Raw genomic sequence first — 18173 nt, 5'->3', positions numbered from 1 at the left:
AAATGGAAGGCGGCAGTTATATCTATCTGTCTATTGTCTGTTCTGATTCTGATCTATGTCTGATGAATAACTGATGAAATCCTGAGTATAAATATGAGATATATGTATTCCCTTTGATCTTGTCGATGAAGTATCTGAAGGTTTGAAGTGCATACATACTGTGTAGTCCTGTATTGGTGGTTGGTTAAGTGTTAGGCAATTATCAGAGAATATGCAGAATCTATCTAAGCCTTTCCTGATCAACCCCATTACAATGTAGACATGGATTCAGATGGTTCTGAAAAAAGTCTTGATGAGGAATTTGGAATTCCGGCTGTCAGGACACCTAGTGTAAGGAAAGTACAAGAAGATGCTAGAGGGCAAAGGAGTGACCTAGGACCGCGCAGATCTAATAGAGTCAGAAATCCAGTTCAGAAATTGACTTATGATGGGTATCTAGCGCATCACCAAGCCTACATGGCTAAGGTGATACAGGATGTGGAGCCCACATGTTTTGAGGATGCAGTTTGAAATGTGCATTGGGATGATGCAATGAATGAAGAGATGGCTACATTGGAAGCAAACGACACATGGGAGTTGGTGCCATTGCCAAGTGGCAAGAAAGCTATTGGCTATAAATGGGTGTATAAAACCAAGCATAAGGCTGATGGTAACATTGAGCGTCACAAGGCAAGGCTGGTCGCAAAGGGTTATGCACAGACGTATGGCATAGACTATGAGGAGACCTTTGCTCCAGTGGCAAAGATGACGACTGTGAGAGCTGTCATAGCAGTGGCTGCATCTAGAGGATGGATTATGCATCAAATGGATGTAAAGAATGCCTTCTTGAATGGTGAGTTGCAAGAGGAAGTGTATATGGATCAACCACCTGGTTATGTCAATCCAAGTTACCCAGATTATGTATGCAGACTTCTCAAAGCTTTGTATGGTTTGAAGCAGGGCTCTAGAGCATGGTATGACAGGATTGCCAAGTATCTTGTCAGTATTGGTTTTAGGAGAGCTCATGCTGATCATTCACTCTATGTACGTGAGAGTGATGTGGGGATTGTGGTCATTACCATATATGTAGATGACCTTATTATTGTTGGTGACAATGCTATGGAGATTGACCATGTGAAGGGTCTTCTCAAACAGGAGTTTGAAATGAAAGATTTAGGCGAGTTGCCCTACTTTCTTGGCATTGAGGTGATCAGGACTCCAGAGGGTGTATGGCTATCACAAAGACAGTATGCTTTGGACATGTTGTCAAAGTATGGTATGGCTGATTGTAAGTCAATTTCTATTCCCTTGGATGTGAATGCAAAGCTGAGTGCAGAGAAGGGTGATGTTGTTGAGGATGTCAACATGTACAGGAAGATTGTGGGTAGTCTAATCTACTTGACTATCATGAGGCCAGACTTGAGCTACACAGTAGGCTTGGAGAGTCAGTTCATGCATCTTCCGAGGAAGCCACATTTGGATGGAGTACGACGCACACTTAGGTATGTGCAAGGGACTCTTGACTACGCATTGTTCTATGCAGTAGATGCACCATTAGCATTGTATGGGTATACAGATGCAGATTGGGCAGGTAGCATTGTTGATAGGAGATCTACGAGTGGCTTCATGTTCTCTTTTGGGAGTGCTGATGTTACTTGGAGCAGCAAAAAGCAGCCTACGGTTGCTTTATCGAGCACAGAGGCCGAGTACAGAGGTGCAGCAGTTGCGGCGTGCGAGGTAGCTTGGCTACGCACATTACTTAAGGACTTGGGAGTGCAGGTGGACCAGCATATTTTCATCCATTGTGACAACCTCAGCAGCATGCAGTTGGCTAGGAACCCAGTGTTCCATGCCAGGACCAAACACATAGAGGTCCATTACCACTACGTTCGAGAGCGAGGATTGGCGGGCGACATCGACTTGGTCTACGTCAACACAGCGGAGCAGATAGCGGATATCTTTACCAAGGCCCTCGGAGCTGAGAAACTTCGAAGTTTCCGGACTATGCTTGGACTCTGCGACATGCAGAGCTCAAGGGGGAGTGTTGAGATGTCGAGCTCTACACCTTGAGCTGGCATCCACTACGGGTCTTGGACGCTTACGGCATTTACTTACTGGCGCGTTAGGTGACCGACACGGAGGTTCTCTGCCAGTGATTCTACAGTTGGACTACACTTATAGTGCCAGCCTAGTACGCTTCTAGCGAGTTCACACTTAGTGACCGCATGTACATATGTGCTATTTTTCAGCTTTAGCACTTAGTAATTTTGTACTCTCTTTTCTGTGAAGAAGAAGAAGAATCTTTCCATCTCTGTGTGCTTTGTGCTTGTCTTGTGTAGCTCTCTTGCATCCTAATTCTTTACACGGCGGCGCAGGCACACACACACAATAAGCTAGAGATGGAGCTGAGCTTATTGTGAGTCTTGTTGATACCTCAAGGACCTCAGGAATGGAGGGGCCATTGTATCTCCTAGCTTGCACAGAAAGGCGCGCAGAAAGGCATGTTGGGCGCATGGCAGAGACCGTCAAGGGAGGGGGCAGATTGCTTGCGAAGCAGAACAGTCGCAACGTGTGCATAGACTCCAACTAATATCCCAATGGTTAAACTTAAAAAGTGCAAGGGATCTTGGCGAAAAATTAATTAATGAATACAAATAGACCCAGTATGTCCAGATTTGCATGTGTGGAGACTCCTAGTCACACTTTCATTATGAGGTTCTTAGTCAGAGGCTCCTCAACACAAAAAATTGTGTTTGGCAATGTATGGTCGACATGTACACCAAGGGTACTTTATTCTTGAATTCATTTTATAGCATCATGGGTTACCTAGGAGAATGAGATCAAGTCTAATCATGTCGCTTCGAACCAAATGTAGTCATTTTGGGAACAACCATAGTGGTTGAATAGAATATCAATGGTCTTTAGAGCTCTTATGAGTACACTTTCATTATGAGGTTCTTAGTCAGAGGCTCCTCAACACAAAAAATTGTGTTTGGCAATGTATGGTTGACATGTACACCAAGGGTACTTTATTCTTGAATGCATTTTATAGCATCATGGGTTACCTAGGAGAATGAGATCAAGTCTAATCATGTCGCATCGAACCAAATGTAGTCATTTTGGGAACAACCATAGTGGTTGAATAGAATATCAATGGTCTTTAGAGCTCTTATGAGTACACTTTCATTATGAGGTTCTTAGTCAGAGGCTCCTCAATACAAAAAATTGTGTTTGGCAATGTATGGTCGACATGTACACCAAGGGTACTTTATTCTTGAATGCATTTTATAGTCACACTTTCATTATGAGGTTCTTAGTCAGAGGCTCCTCAACACAAAAAATTGTGTTTGGCAATGTATGGTCGCCATATACACCAAGGGTACTTTATTCTTGAATGCATTTTATAGCATCATGGGTTACCTAGTCAGAGACTCCTAGTCACACTTTCATTATGAGGTTCTTAGTGAGAGGCTCCTCAACACAAAAAATTTTGTTTGGCAATGTATGGTCGACATGTACACCAAGGGTACTTTATTCTTGAATGCATTTTATAGCATCATGGGTTACCTAGGAGAATGAGATCAAGTCTAATCATGTCGCTTCGAACCAAATGTAGTCATTTTGGGAACAACCATAGTGGCTGAATAGAATATCAATGGTCTTTAGAGATCTTATGAGTACACTTTGTAGCAAAATTTGATAAATGACAAACTCTACTTTTTTGAGGCGGTATTTCTAGATAGGTCTACTCCAATTTTGGAGGCTATGCCAGTTATGTGTGGAAGTCTACACATTACTTGTCAAGTTTATAGATAGGTCTACTGTCAAATTGTCAAGCTTATAGATAGGTCTACACATTACTTGTCAAGTTTATAGATAGGTCTACTCCAATTTTGGAGGCTATGTCAAGTTATGTGTGGAAGTCTACACCACCCAGGCTTTATTGAGCATATTGAGTATGTGAAAACACTATCGTGGTACGTTGTTAGAAACTTGATTTTTTCCAATCTTTGAATGTAATGAAAGGAGTCAAATTGAAGGTTATCTCAAGTTATGGGTGGAAGTTTCTTTATTGACACTACTATGGCATGCTGTTAGAAACTTGATTCTTACCAAGCTTTGAAAAAAACACAAGGAGTCGATGGTCATGGAAGTAGGGCTCAACACCAAAGAGATTTCTATACTTTGATAGTCTTTCTGCAGCCATAGTCTTTGTGGTTTATTTGACATTTGTGGATGTTTTATGAAGGCACACGTATATATACATACACACCTAGGTATGAACACACATATATACATCCTTACATGCATACATAGATACATAGCGACATTCAAACGTGAGAATATAAACATGAAAGAGATATAGTGTGAGTGTTTCTACGTGTGCTCATGAGTGAGCTTGAGAAATTGTATAAGATTCGCCATTGAAAACTGTTGGTAAAAGCAAGCAAGATCCACCGTAGGCAGGGCGTGTGAGCTTGTTTGTATTAACAAAAATGAGAAAATACTAAACAATCCATGCAAAATGGGGTTTCCGTGGGAACTTAGAGACTACTAAACCATTACAAGGAGTCATCAACCCTTACAATAAAGGACCTCAGATATCAAGAGGAATCTTATTTTTTCTTGTTTTTTTTAATCTTATTTCTTGTTTTTTTTCCTTTTTTCGACAAGTATTTTGGACAAAATCAAGGCTAACAATGAGGTGGCTAAGGAGATCTAACTTTGGAGTTTAAATGAATGTGGTCATGTCATTGATAGCAACCGTGGGTACACCGGTTGTCTAAGTCTCCTTGGTTACTTGCTTGTTGTTAACCCTCACGTACACCCTATCACCTTCGACAGATGCATATTATTTATTGGATTGAGTCATGGACCCGGTTTTCCAGTTCAAGAGGTGTGTAGGTGATGCGGATGAGAGGCACACCACTTATCTTATCTTTCAGTACTTTTGCAACGACCGGCCATTGTGGACGCCCATGTATGAATGGGTCAAACTCTTATAAAAGGTCCATTTGACCTAAAAATCCTCATTCTTTGAGGTGTAAGCTAAGAAGTGCTCTTGCTCCATCTCTGTCTCCTTCTCCGTCGTGTGCTCATAGGTGTTTGTGTGTGTGTGTATGCTTGAGAGAGAGAGAGAGAGAGAGAGAGTGTGTGTGTGTGTGTGTGTGTGTGTGTGTGTGTGTGATCGAGCATTGCGGCAGCATTGGTGGCGGTTGAGCGTGGCATCGACGGCTCCTTCTTGTTCGCAGCACATTATCCTTCATGATGGAAGAATTGAGTAGTGAGTGACACACCCGTGCCCCTTTGAGCTTGCTAAGATCTTCTATTTGTGTGGTGGCAGCCTTTCAACGCTCGCACACAGTGCACACGCAAGTTCCCCGCTTTGGACACATACGACAAAGCGTACATTTTTGGTGCCGCTCCCGGGGAATGCCTTGCATTAAGCTTGAGGAGCACTCAGTGCTACCTCTGGAAGCCTTTCTTCGATCCATTTTCTGTTTTTTTTTGTGTTGTGTGAGAACTGTTAAGTGGATGCAATGGGCAGATTAGCAGGTTTTTGTTAGCTTTTGTTAAGTGGCTGTAAGCTCTATTAGTGTTGCATTGTACTTTTTTTGTTAGTTTTGCAAGATCTGTAATGAGCAAGTGTTAGTAGATCTATTAGTGAGTGTAGACAATGAGAAGTAGAGTAGACAGTGAGCAGTAGAGCTGATTGTCTGTAAGTGTGCAGTGTATTGTGTTTGACAGTGTGTTAACAGAGGTAGTTAGCAATAATTAGTTGTGCTAGTTGAAAAGAGGTTAGACAGAGCTCGTAGAAGCTGCTATGTGCGTGTGGGAGCTCAGTGTCCACACGGCCACATTATCCTCAGAAAAGTTTTTTAAATTAAAATAAATAAATAATAAAAAACTCTCGAGATATTTGGGACTAAAAAGAAAACTAAACAAAAATTAAAAAAACCTTATCTCAAAAGGAAGGATCGGGATCGGGATCGGGATCGAGATCATTCTCTGAAACCCATTCGTCGAAGCCCGAGCCCGAGCCTGAGCCCGAGCCTAGGCCTCAGTCGTATGATATACTATACAAACTACTTTATATATAAAGACTAGGACCTCAAGTGAAGGGAGGGCATGTGGGACAAGTTCCTCAAGTCCTCCACCGTCCCCTTCACACTCACCCTTTGGACTTACTAAACCTAGCCCTCTCCCCACCTAGGAAACGACTAGTTTTAGGATTCCAAGGGCTGTAAGCAACCGAATCGGGGGTTGTAAAGCATGGCACGTCTCCCTAGCCAAGACGCTTGTTTTGACTTATCACACACCATGTTCCGTGGCTTGGTTTAAAAAAGGACCAAAAATAGCAAAAAAAATTGGGATGTGAACACCTAAAAAACTAGGTGAGCGGCCTTCACGGACACTCACCAACACCTCTAGAGTGTTGAGGTCACATGCACCTATGCTCTGGCCGTGTACTAGAGGACAAGCACATAGAGAGTGTCTCCGTTTACGCGGGCACTCATAACATGGAGCTAACGATGTAAATGAGGGGGGTGGGGAAGTAAATTTGCCATTCATGACCAATGTAGGCCCCATGCTCCTGAAGAGTGTGCACGTGAATACTCCATTCACTGCACCCCCTGACTCTTTAGAGCTATTCCCCTTCGAGGTTATATTACCTGATGGTAGAAGCCTTGCCGAAGTGCAAGAGGTTGAGCGGTATATCATTGCGGCTAGGGAAAAGGAAATCGATAACTTACGTAGGGTAGAGCAAAGGAGAGAGTTAAAAACGAAAATCTGTATGTCAACATGCATTCCAGGCAAGCAATCGAGTGCTCCTGAATTAGCGACCACAATCCACAGAGAGCCACATTGCATCCAGCTCAAAGGACACCCCTAACACCTCAATCCTAGATGGAGCATTTCTAAACAAAAACTGGGAGTATGAACTACAAACGGAGACTTTACCGACCTATACACAGGTCACACCTATCACATGGGTTGGTTAGATGTCCTACAATCCACAATGGGTGCTACTAGTATAGAGGATCAACAACAAAGATTTTGCAAGGTCATCCATAGGGTTATTGAGCTGGAGAGACAGAACAAGGGGATCCACATACCTTCAACGAGTCTCATGAGATTCTAGGATACAGGGAAGGCTAAGCAACCAATCTTATCGCAAATGGAGACTCCCTCGGTAAGTCCGATGGATCCTTCATATGTTGTTTTGTTAGGGGTCTCTGTACAATCTAAGCCCACAAGTGATAGCTTTACCTTTCCAAGTCTAGCTTATCTTTCTCTTGATGACACCATGTTAAGAAACACATCATGGACCTCTTTTGTTAGCAAAGCACCGCTACGTGGTAGCTGAATGCCTGCAACAGTACCTACAAGTTTGTACCAATCATATACACCTATGGGTCCTCTACTCATGTAGATCCTACCCCTCCCATTGTTTCAACAACCTATGCTCCACAACCACAACATCCAAGATCCTATTTCAATAGGACCATACCGGCTAGCATTAGCATACCAACTACCACATCTACTATGCCCAAGGCCACACATATGAACTTTGGGCCACCACATGGCACAACATCGTACCAAACTTGGAACCCAAGGGATTCCTATGCACCAAGATTAATGCCAATACCTACTCCACATGTAGTCTCTGGAGCGCCTTCACCCATGGTGCCTGCTCACTTAGGTGAATTGGCAACATTTGCTCAAGATATTGGTCAATCTATTGCTGAGAATATGCATAACCGTCACCTGAGAGAGATCCTAGAACTAAGGCAGTACAAATAGCCAAGCTCACACAAAAATTTAGTGGAGACGGGGATGTGAGAAAGCATATCGAAGTGTTTGAACAATTATGTGATTCTCTAGGAGAACACAATGACCTACATAAGAGTAATGCTTTAAGCCTGACCTTAAGTGGGAAGGCTGGGGAGGATTGGTATAGAACCCTAAGGGTGGAAGAAAAAGCGCTTCACCCTACTCTTAGGAGACTGTTCTTGAAAGAATACATACAAGAGGGAGTGCTTTGGGGTGTAGCATCTCAGCTCCAAAAAGCCCAATGAGAGGAAGGAGAGTCCGTGAGAGACTTTATTGATCGCTTGAAGCATTTAAATTCTTGTTGTAATCCAAATGAGCGCTTCAATAATAACCAATTGCTTGATAGATTCATCTGGGGATTACGACATGAGGATATCTACAATGGCCTAGTCATTAGAGGTATGACCACCTGGGAAGCAGTCACCACCAATGCAATGCAATTGGAGGATAATGTAGTGATTCAAGGAGAAAGAGTGTCTGTTGATCCTAATTATACTAGCTCGCAAGCATCGGGCCATCAGCCAATGACCCTAAAGCCTATTGCTAAGGAGCCAAAGATATCTGAGATGACTTTAGCAGATCTCACCAAGGCCATTCAAGAGATTCTTAGAGACAATCATGCTCCGTAAAGCAACCATATGTATCCAAGAAGGGAGCAACAATGGTTCTCAGTTTGCTATGGCCCACATAGTACCAGTGAATGCCCTACGTTTAATGTAAAATTTAATAGGAATTGCAATGCCTATGGGAGGTATGGTCATCAAGCTAAGGATTGTATAGTATTTAAGTGCACGATGGCCAATAGACCAACCTTGGCATGTAGGGACACACCTCAAGTGCTTGCATTGATTCTGACCCCACCTCCTGAACAAACATCACAACACATGGTCCCTAGGGCCGAATATGTTGTTCAAACAACACCCTTACCACCTCCAGTTCTAGGACCGCGACCACCACATCCGAGGTGCCCCTAGGTGTCTTAGACCTCCTTCTAAAGTTTCATTGCATTTGAGCTTCGTTTGAGTGCCAAAATCGCATGATGACTTAGAGCAGTGAGAAAGGACATAGACAGGTAATCATTGAGTGGTGGTTTGCTTGTTGAATTGGTGTTTTTGCTTGTTAGGTTCACTTCTTGAGATTGACAACTTCAAAGAGTCTTCATGCCCCATCCAAGTCACTTTTCTGATTATTGACATTATGTTAGTGCCAGATAGCTATGCTATATATGTCTGTCGCGATGAACTTCTAGCAACATACCTATTTATGGTGGTTAGCGTACATGCTATTTATGCTATGTATGCTAGTTAGCATAGCAGCTATGGTGGCCAGCATACCCAATAAGCCTAATTACTCTACATATGCTTGTTAGCATAGTCTGTATGCTAGTTAGCACACTCAATTATGCTAGTCAGCATACCCAATTACTAGTTGTTATAAACACAAAAGCCATGTATACATAGTGTGCAAAAGAGACACAACCAACTTTATGATAAAACCGTATTATTTTCACCAAGAGGTATATTGAAAATCTAGTGGCTACAACTCAAAAGCTGAAGTGCATGGTATTATAGACTGCTTATGTAGCATTTTGGGGTGATTGTGTACACTTGCCTTCTCCTAATTGGGATGTGCTCCATATGTATTTTGATCTTGGGCGGGGGGGGGGGGGGGGTCACTTTATAATTATGTGATTATCATGTGGATGCAATCAAAGGGGTTATTAAAATTTATTTTTTCTCACATTTCCACATACAAAAGGGTACCATAAAATGGAATTGGAAAAAAAAAATTACAGATTGAATAGGAAAAGGGTGTATTTTATTTGTCAAAAATTTAGAGATAAGGAGTTTTTTTAACAAAGTACTTGAATGCACGTGATATACACAATTTATACGTAGTACTACCCCTCCCCCCCCCCCCCCCCCCCCAACCCAAAGATTTTGATACATCACACTAAATGTGAAAGTAGGTGGGCGATGGGCTTCTTGTGGTCTAGCTTGAAGGTGTATATATCCAATTGCTTGTAATACAGTCCTTGCATATCATATGAGCCTCTATCAACAATTACATTGTTCCATTCGTCGATGTACTCCTTCTCCACATTCTCCTTGCTGTAACACACTTGATGAGGTAGAGATCCACATCCTTGGCGTTGGTTGAAGCATCTAGATCTACAACAAAAGTATCGCCAACACATAGAGCGCTAATCAACACATGATGATGATGACCTTTGTATGTGAAGCCATCATAGCCAATGACTTCCTCTATTGAAAATTCATATGTTGTCTCAGAATTTTCCAAAACCTCATCAACTAATGGCAATAGAATATGATAATCCCAAACCTGTACGTGAGCTTTATTGATGCAGCGATTCCATCTTTTGTGCATGCATGCATCACAGAAGCATGCCAAGTTTCTTGTTGCAAGGGCAGTTGGATCATGTGGGTTGTTACCATCATATAAATCATGCACAGAGAAATATTTTTCCACAATGGCACAATTCCACTTGACTTTCATGCTCACATATCCCTCTTTAACCTCCCAAAACACACGGGGACATTTTGTTTCTTTTGAAGGATATGATGTAGGTGCTCCCTACAACAGGTTGGCTTGGTAATAAGCAACCACACCTATTATACACACCGCAAAATAGCTCCATGTGGTTTTAGTTGTTCATGGGTCAAGGTTCTTTTCCAAATTGCTCCTGCACCATCACGCTTGCCCTTGTCATGCCTTGATCCAAAGAAAGACCAGGTCATCCCAATACTTGTGAGTCCATCATATCTTGCAACAAAATAAAAAGGCCTGGATCCCTTGAACTACGAGGCCACACCATCGGATCACACCCAATGTTACATAGGAGTGAGACAAACTTGTTGTAACTAGTCATGGTATAGCATGAAGCAATGTTGCACAAACAATGTGTCATGCATCTTCTCATCTGATATGAAGAAGTGCATTGTTATGAGTAACTCCCTTGCCTTGTGGTAGTACATTATGTGTACAAAAGTGGTTACCTAACTAGAGTGCCAGTGCATTAAATGATTGAATCTCATTTTGCTCCTTAAAGGCGTAATTCTTTGCAAAATCCACAACAACAACTCAGACAACAACATCATCCAAAAACCAAAGTAGACAATCCTTGAATTGTTGTCCTTGCCATCAAGCTACATAGTTATGAGTGATGAAGAGCTTCAACCTGGTATTCAAGAGTTGTAGAAACTCACAGCACTGGATTTATTTATGCAAAAGATCTTTTCTTTTTCTACTGTCTCCATGTTTGTCTTTTACTTCTACATATGAAAATACTTTCACAGTACTACTCTTACCTAGATTTGTTGTCTCCAAGAAACATAATTATAACCACTTGACTCCACATATCTTACAATCTCCCATCAGGATTTCTCTTCTATGAAAAACTACATTTGTTGGCTTTGGATAGAGAACCGAATGCCACATTTTTGTGACACCTTTGAATGTGTGATGTGAAGCCAAGAAACCGTTGCTAATGTTTTTGCTTGTGGCACAGCTACTGCACTGATAGTTGCAACCTGCATCATGCAGCCCAAGGGCACGAGAGCACATCTGGTTCAGTGAATCCTTTAAAAAGGACGTTTGCACATGGTATTTGCAACAACATGTGTATCTATCCTTCCGCCACCTAAAAAAGAATGGCTTCAACATTTCAAACATTCTCATGCCAATCTTGCATTCTGGATGTTTTTCTTTGAATTTGTGAAAGAGCTCAACCTGCAATATCCACATTTGATCAGTATGTTTACTAGGATAAATGGTTCCAAATAGGAATATACATATTGTTGCCTAGGACATCCGGCATGTTCATGAAAACAAATTGGAGTGTTAAATAGCACATTCAACATCCTAAAATGCATGTAACAGGGTGTGTTGACTATCATATATAGTGATTTCATTAGCATACTAGGTATGATAACTAGCATACTGAGTGTGCCAACAAGCATATGTAAATAGCATAGTATGTGTGCTAACTAGTGTAAGGTCCCCAACCCGCCTATACCGAGATCGGGATGGGATCCTTGACAGGTCTCTAGGTCTAATAAAAATCGAAGTCTCTAAATAAGAAAAATCCAAGGAATAGACCTTCACCATTGACAATGGCTTTGGTCTATAGCCTTAGAAGAAGACCTAGTCCTGTCTGGCAGCGAAAACAGGACAACGTAGTTAAACTTTAAAAAAATTATTTCGGCCCTATAACTGCCACAATTGGGCTAAGGTATCCTCAGCCAACGCCTTTTTCCCTCTAGTATATGTGAGGGCACAGCCGCTGGTGGATTCCTCTTCCAAGTGAAGAAGTTTCTAAACGTTTTAGTGCGCGGGAATGGATAGTTACCTGACTAAGCAGGTCCACCCTTCCATGATTGACAACCTTAGTCAATCCCCACTTGCCACCCCGCACTCACACATGATTCATCTATCTTACTATCACATTGTTTTAAACATTTAAAATAATGGTTTCTTTTAACTTTCCGTCACAGTAATTCCTTGAAGACAGCATTGAAAGCATTCTTTTAGAAAACATACATCTTTAAACTTAAGACAGGGTACTGTCAATACAAACATTTTCCATAATAACCATGACCAGTACTCTTCTTGTCTCAAGACCACCTAAGGGTGAAAAACGGCACCCATTCCTTATTCAAATCCGGAGTGGATAAACCCCCACCCAAGGTTCCGGGTGCCCATACACCAAACCAATTGCCCATACAACCGGGTGGCTCGCCTAGGATAAAAACGGTATCCTAACTTATGTAGAAACATCAAGACATGACACGGAGTAGAAACTCATCGTTCATGGGGGTAACCGACTTATCTATGGCTAGAAAGCCAATCATTATCATCAATTTATATTAAGGAGTCGGAGGTGTCTTGAGACAAGCTATCTTAAGGATGATCAAACATATCTTTCCTAATTCAACCAGTTTTAACCCAAACAATTCTTTCCTACATTATAAACAAATGCACGTTGGAAGTTACCTTCCGTTTTCACCCAGTTTATCCTTCTTATGTAAGCAATGGTAACTTATAAAAGAACTTAAACTAATTAAAGACATAATTGAACAATGGGACACCCACCTGGGATTGATTGGCCATCTGCTGCTGCGCTGGCGCTTGAAGAATCTCCTCCGTAGGCCTACTACTAGGCCCGGCTTCGTCGTCGTGCGACGCTCTAGTTTGTTTTGGAGCTACTTCCTCATCATCAGATGTAGGATTTTCTCGGGTTCTTTTTGTTGCCATAACTTCTTATCTTTCTAAAAAGGACGTCTAATCATTAGGTAAATAATTCAAAATCTAAACTTAACCTTTGTATTCAACCGTAACCCATCCAAGGTTAAATTTATAGTCTTAATTGATAAATTCTTGACCAAGTAATTTCTTATTTGTATATATAAGCATGATAACTTCTTCCACCGCTTCCCTAAGGGTTTTCTAAGCTCTCCTAACTTTCTTATAATTTTCTATATCTTTTTCCTAATTTTCCTATCAACTTTTAAGCTAATAATTTAATTATTTTGGGCTTAATATTTATTGTATTTAATTTCTCTTAAATATTTCATTTCCTTAACTTGATATCATAGGTTTTCACTTACTATAATTTTTCTAAAAACTTTTAACCACAAAGTCTATTTATTTTAATTAATCATTCGCTCAAAATAAGACTTTTGCTCAATTATGATTTACTGACCTCACTAATTAAATATGGTATGATTACCACAGGTAGATAAGGATATTTTTAACCTCTGGTAATTATCTTATTATTTTACAACTTAGTTATATAATTTTCATCTTCAATTTTCAGCTAAAATTATGATAATTTGACTTAAATAAATACTTATACTACTTTTTTAACCTTGAAATATTTATCACGGCCTCTTTATTATGTAAGCTAACTGTTATAAATAGAATGTAATCATATAGCATGATTTACTAATTTCCCCCTTGAAATTTTCACCAAAATTAGTATATTTTGACTTAGATAAATATCTATACTACTTTTCCAACCTTGGCATAACTAGCACGGCCTCTTTACCCTATAATACAGCTCTGATAAATAGCATTTAATTATATAGCATGATTTACTGATTTTCCTCTTTAGTTTTTAGCTAAAAATAGTGTAATTTGACTTAGATAAATATCTATACTACTTTTCTAACCTTGACATAATTATCACGGCCTCTTTACTCTATAATATAGCTCTAAAAAATAGCATGTAATCATATATCATGATTTACTAATTTTCCTCTTTAGTTTTTAGCTACAAATAGTGTAATTTGACTTCGATAAATATCTATACTACTTTTCTAACCTTGACATAATTATCACTGCCTTTTTAGCCTATAATATAGATCTTATAAATAGAATGTAATTATAGAACATGATTTACTAATTTTCCCCTTTAATTTACCCCTATAAACAGCGTAATTCCACTAAGATAATTAGTTAAACTAATTATCTGAGATCAAAATAATTATCACGAGTTTCATAACCTCTAACTAACCTCTGATAAATAACTCAATTCAATTTGAATCTATTTACTAATTTCCCCTATTTAATTTGTCTAAAATTCAGAGTTTTTCTACTAAAATAATTAGCTAGATTAATTATCTGAGCTTCCCCTAATAATCACGGGTTCCTTAATATCTAATTAACCCGTTATAAATATATCACATCATTTGAATTCAATTTACTAATTTCCCCTATTTAAATTACTTAAAGAACAGAGTGATTCTTCTTAAGTAATTAGCTAGATTTATTTTCTGAGATTCTCCTAATTATCACAGGTTCTTGAACACCTAACTAACCACTGATAAATATATCACAACATTTGAAATCCAATCCATTTACTAATTTTCCCTATTTAAATTACTCACAAATCAAAGTATTTCTGCTAGCTTAATTAGCTAGATTAATTTTCAGAGCTTCTCCTAATTATCACAGGTTCTTGAACACCTAATTAACCACTGATAAATATATCACAACATTTGAAATCCATTTACTAATTTCCCCTATTTAAATTACTCAAAAAATAGAGTATTTTTGCTAAATTAATTAGCTAGATTAATTTTCTGACCTTCTTCTAATTATCACAGGTTCTTGAACACCTAATTAACCACTGATAAATATATCACAACATTTGAATTCCATTTACTATTTTCCCGTATTTACTCAAAAAATAGAGTATTTTTGCTAAATTAATTAGCTAAATTAATTTTCTGAGCTTTTCCTAGTTATCACGAGTTCTTGAACACGTAATTAACTACTGATAAATATATTACAACATTTGAAATCCATTTACTAATTTCTCCTATTAAAATTACTCAAAAAACAGAGTAATTATGCCTAATTAATTAGGAAAACTTCTCATAAAATTATAGGATAATTTTCCTAGATTAATAACTATCTAATACATCTCTGATAATTACTTCAACTTAATCTAATTTTAATTAATATATTTACCATTAATTCATGGTTAATATGGCTAATTTCAGCCCTGTTATAATAGGATAATTAATACTAACTTAACTTTAGGTTCATTAAATAATTTGGAGAAGAAAATCATGTATACCGTTACAATATATAAGTAACTCAAGTTTTTACATTATTGATTTATAGTGGTTTACAAAGCTCTAAGATTGCTAACTATGGCCAAGCGAGGGGCTCTTTTATCTTTCTTATTCATAAGGTTGGTTCTCCTATGATTGCATAAGATCTGGCTCCTCTTGCTCTTCCTTTACCTCATCCTCCATTTATACTTCCTCTTAGATTTTCTCCTGGATTTTGAGGAATGGCTCTAGCAGTAATTCGAGGGTTTTGTTCTTCTGGACAGTTATTTCTATAGTGTCCCATTTGATTGCATCCATAGCACCTAACGTTTGGAAAGATCTGTTCTTAGTTCACTACTGCAGCTTATACTCCACGTTGTTGATATCCCTAGTTGGAATTTTCCCTGGCTCTTCCCCTAAAGTTACTAAATCCATTGTAGTTCTTAGTAGAGTTGGTTCCTTCAGCTGCAAGAGGCTTAGCCCTGAGAAGGCATCCTGTATTGATGTATGCCTCATGGCTTTGATCCATACCTCTGCATCTCGTTCCACGTTGACCCCTTTACCTTTAAAGTTGGGGGGTTGTGCTTGTTTGAGAAGAAACAAGCACGGTATAAAGAATAGAAGCAGGTATCTACATGGTTTCGTAAGATCGATGGACTAACAATTTAAAGACTTATGACACGGCTAGGATTTAACTTCATAATAGACACAAGATCAAGATATTCAATTCAAAACACTTGGTTCTTTATTTATAAGGTGAATATTTACAAGGATAGCCTTACAAAAGAGCCTTAGGTATCTCATCCTAACTTGTTGTAACTTTTTGCGGCCTTTGAAGGATCCGCATAGCTGGCTGATTTGGAATATGGTGATACAAACGATGGGTGTTTGTAGTCAGATTTCTACAATCTTCTAACTGATTGGTATAATAGTTCTTATACTCATTGGAAATCGGAAAGTAAATTATAAGGTCCAAATTCTTAGGGGTTTTCTGAGAAAAAGTTCTGATTCTTCGATATGGAATTATCTCCACCAATACCCATTCGTTCAGGGGTTTCCCCGTGCCTCCTGGATAAGGGAAAACAGTGATACTCGAGTTTGTACCCAAGAAGTAGTACAACTGAACCACTCTCAGTTCCTCAGCCCATCGTAGTTTCTTTAAATCAGTGGTAAGACATCTCAGCTTCCGAGCATTGATGTAATAGGTCCCGCCTTCATTGCTCCATTCGAGCTCCCAGCCTTTATCTATCCGAGTCGTATGAGGAGTGTGAGCCTTCATTAGTAGCTCCATCACACTCCGTCGGAAAAAATAGTTTGGAGAACGACAAGCACTCTCATAAATAAGCTCAAAGACTTGGAACTTGCGATATTCAACCACAGGATTTTCTTGAATTATCGACGCATAAGCCTTCGATTAGCTAATCAATTTTTCTTGTTTCTTTTGAAATTTTCAGACAGTACAAAATTTCCCAAACTAACCCAGGCTCTGAAACCTAGGCTTTGATACCACTTGTAAGGTCCCCAACCCGCCTATATCGAGATCGGGATGGGATCCTTGATAGGTCTCTAGGTCTAATAAAAATCGGAGTTTCTAAATAAGAAAAATCCAAGGAATAGACCTTTACCATTGACAATGGCTTGGGTCTATAGCCCTAGAAGAAGACCTAGTCCTGTCTCGCAGCGGAAACGGGACAACGTAGTAAAAGTTTAAAAAAACTATGTCGGCCCTAAAACTGCCACAATTGGGCTAAGGTATCCTCAACCAACGCCGTTTTCCCTCTAGTATATGTGAGGGCACAGCCGCTGGTGGATTCCTCATCCAAGTGAAGAAGTTTCTAAACGTTTTAGTGCGCGGAACTGGATAGTTACCTGACTAAGCAGGTCCACCCTTCCATGATTGACAACCTTAGTCAATCCCCACTTGCCACCCCGCACTCACACATGATTCATCTATCTTACTATCACATTGTTTTAAACATTTAAAATAATGGTTTCCTTTAACTTTCCATCACAGTAATTCCTTGAAGACAGCATTGAAAGCATTCTTTTAGAAAACATACATCTTTAAACTTAAGACAGGGTACTGTCAATCAAAACATTTTCCATGATAACCATGACCAGTACTCTTCTTGTCTCAAGACCACCTAAGGGTGAAAAACGGCACCCATTCCTTATTCAAATCCGGAGTGGATAAACCCCCACCCAAGGTTCCGGGTGCCCATATACCAAACCAGTTGCCCATACAACCGGGCGGCTCCCCTAGGATAAAAACGGTATCCTAACCTATGTAGAAACATCAAGACATGACACGGAGTAGAAACTCATCGTTCATGGGGGTAACCGACTTATCTATGGCTAGAAAGCCAATCATTATCATCAATTTATATGAAGGAGTCGGAGGTGTCTTGAGACAAGCTGTCTTAAGGATGATCAAACATATCTTTTCTAATTCAACCAATTTTAACCCAAACAATTCTTTCGTACATTATAAACAAATGCACGTTGGAAGTTACCTTCAGTTTTCAGCCAGTTTATCCTTCTTATATAAGCAATGCTAACTTATAAAAGAACTTAAACTAATTAAAGACATAATTGAACAATGGGACACCCACCTGGGATTGATTGGCCATCTGTTGCTGCGCTGGCGCCTGAAGAATCTCCTCCGTAGGCCTACTACTAGGCTCGGCTTCGTCGTCCTGCAACGCTGTAGTTTGTTTTGGAGCTACTTCCTCATCATCAGATGTAGGATTTTCTCGGGTTCTTTTTGGTGCCATAACT

This window comes from Adiantum capillus-veneris, chromosome 17 (assembly GCF_014529385.1).
Source record: "Adiantum capillus-veneris isolate H3 chromosome 17, ASM1452938v2, whole genome shotgun sequence".
Lineage (NCBI taxonomy): Eukaryota > Viridiplantae > Streptophyta > Polypodiopsida > Polypodiales > Pteridaceae > Adiantum > Adiantum capillus-veneris.
This window is presented reverse-complemented; position numbering follows the sequence as displayed.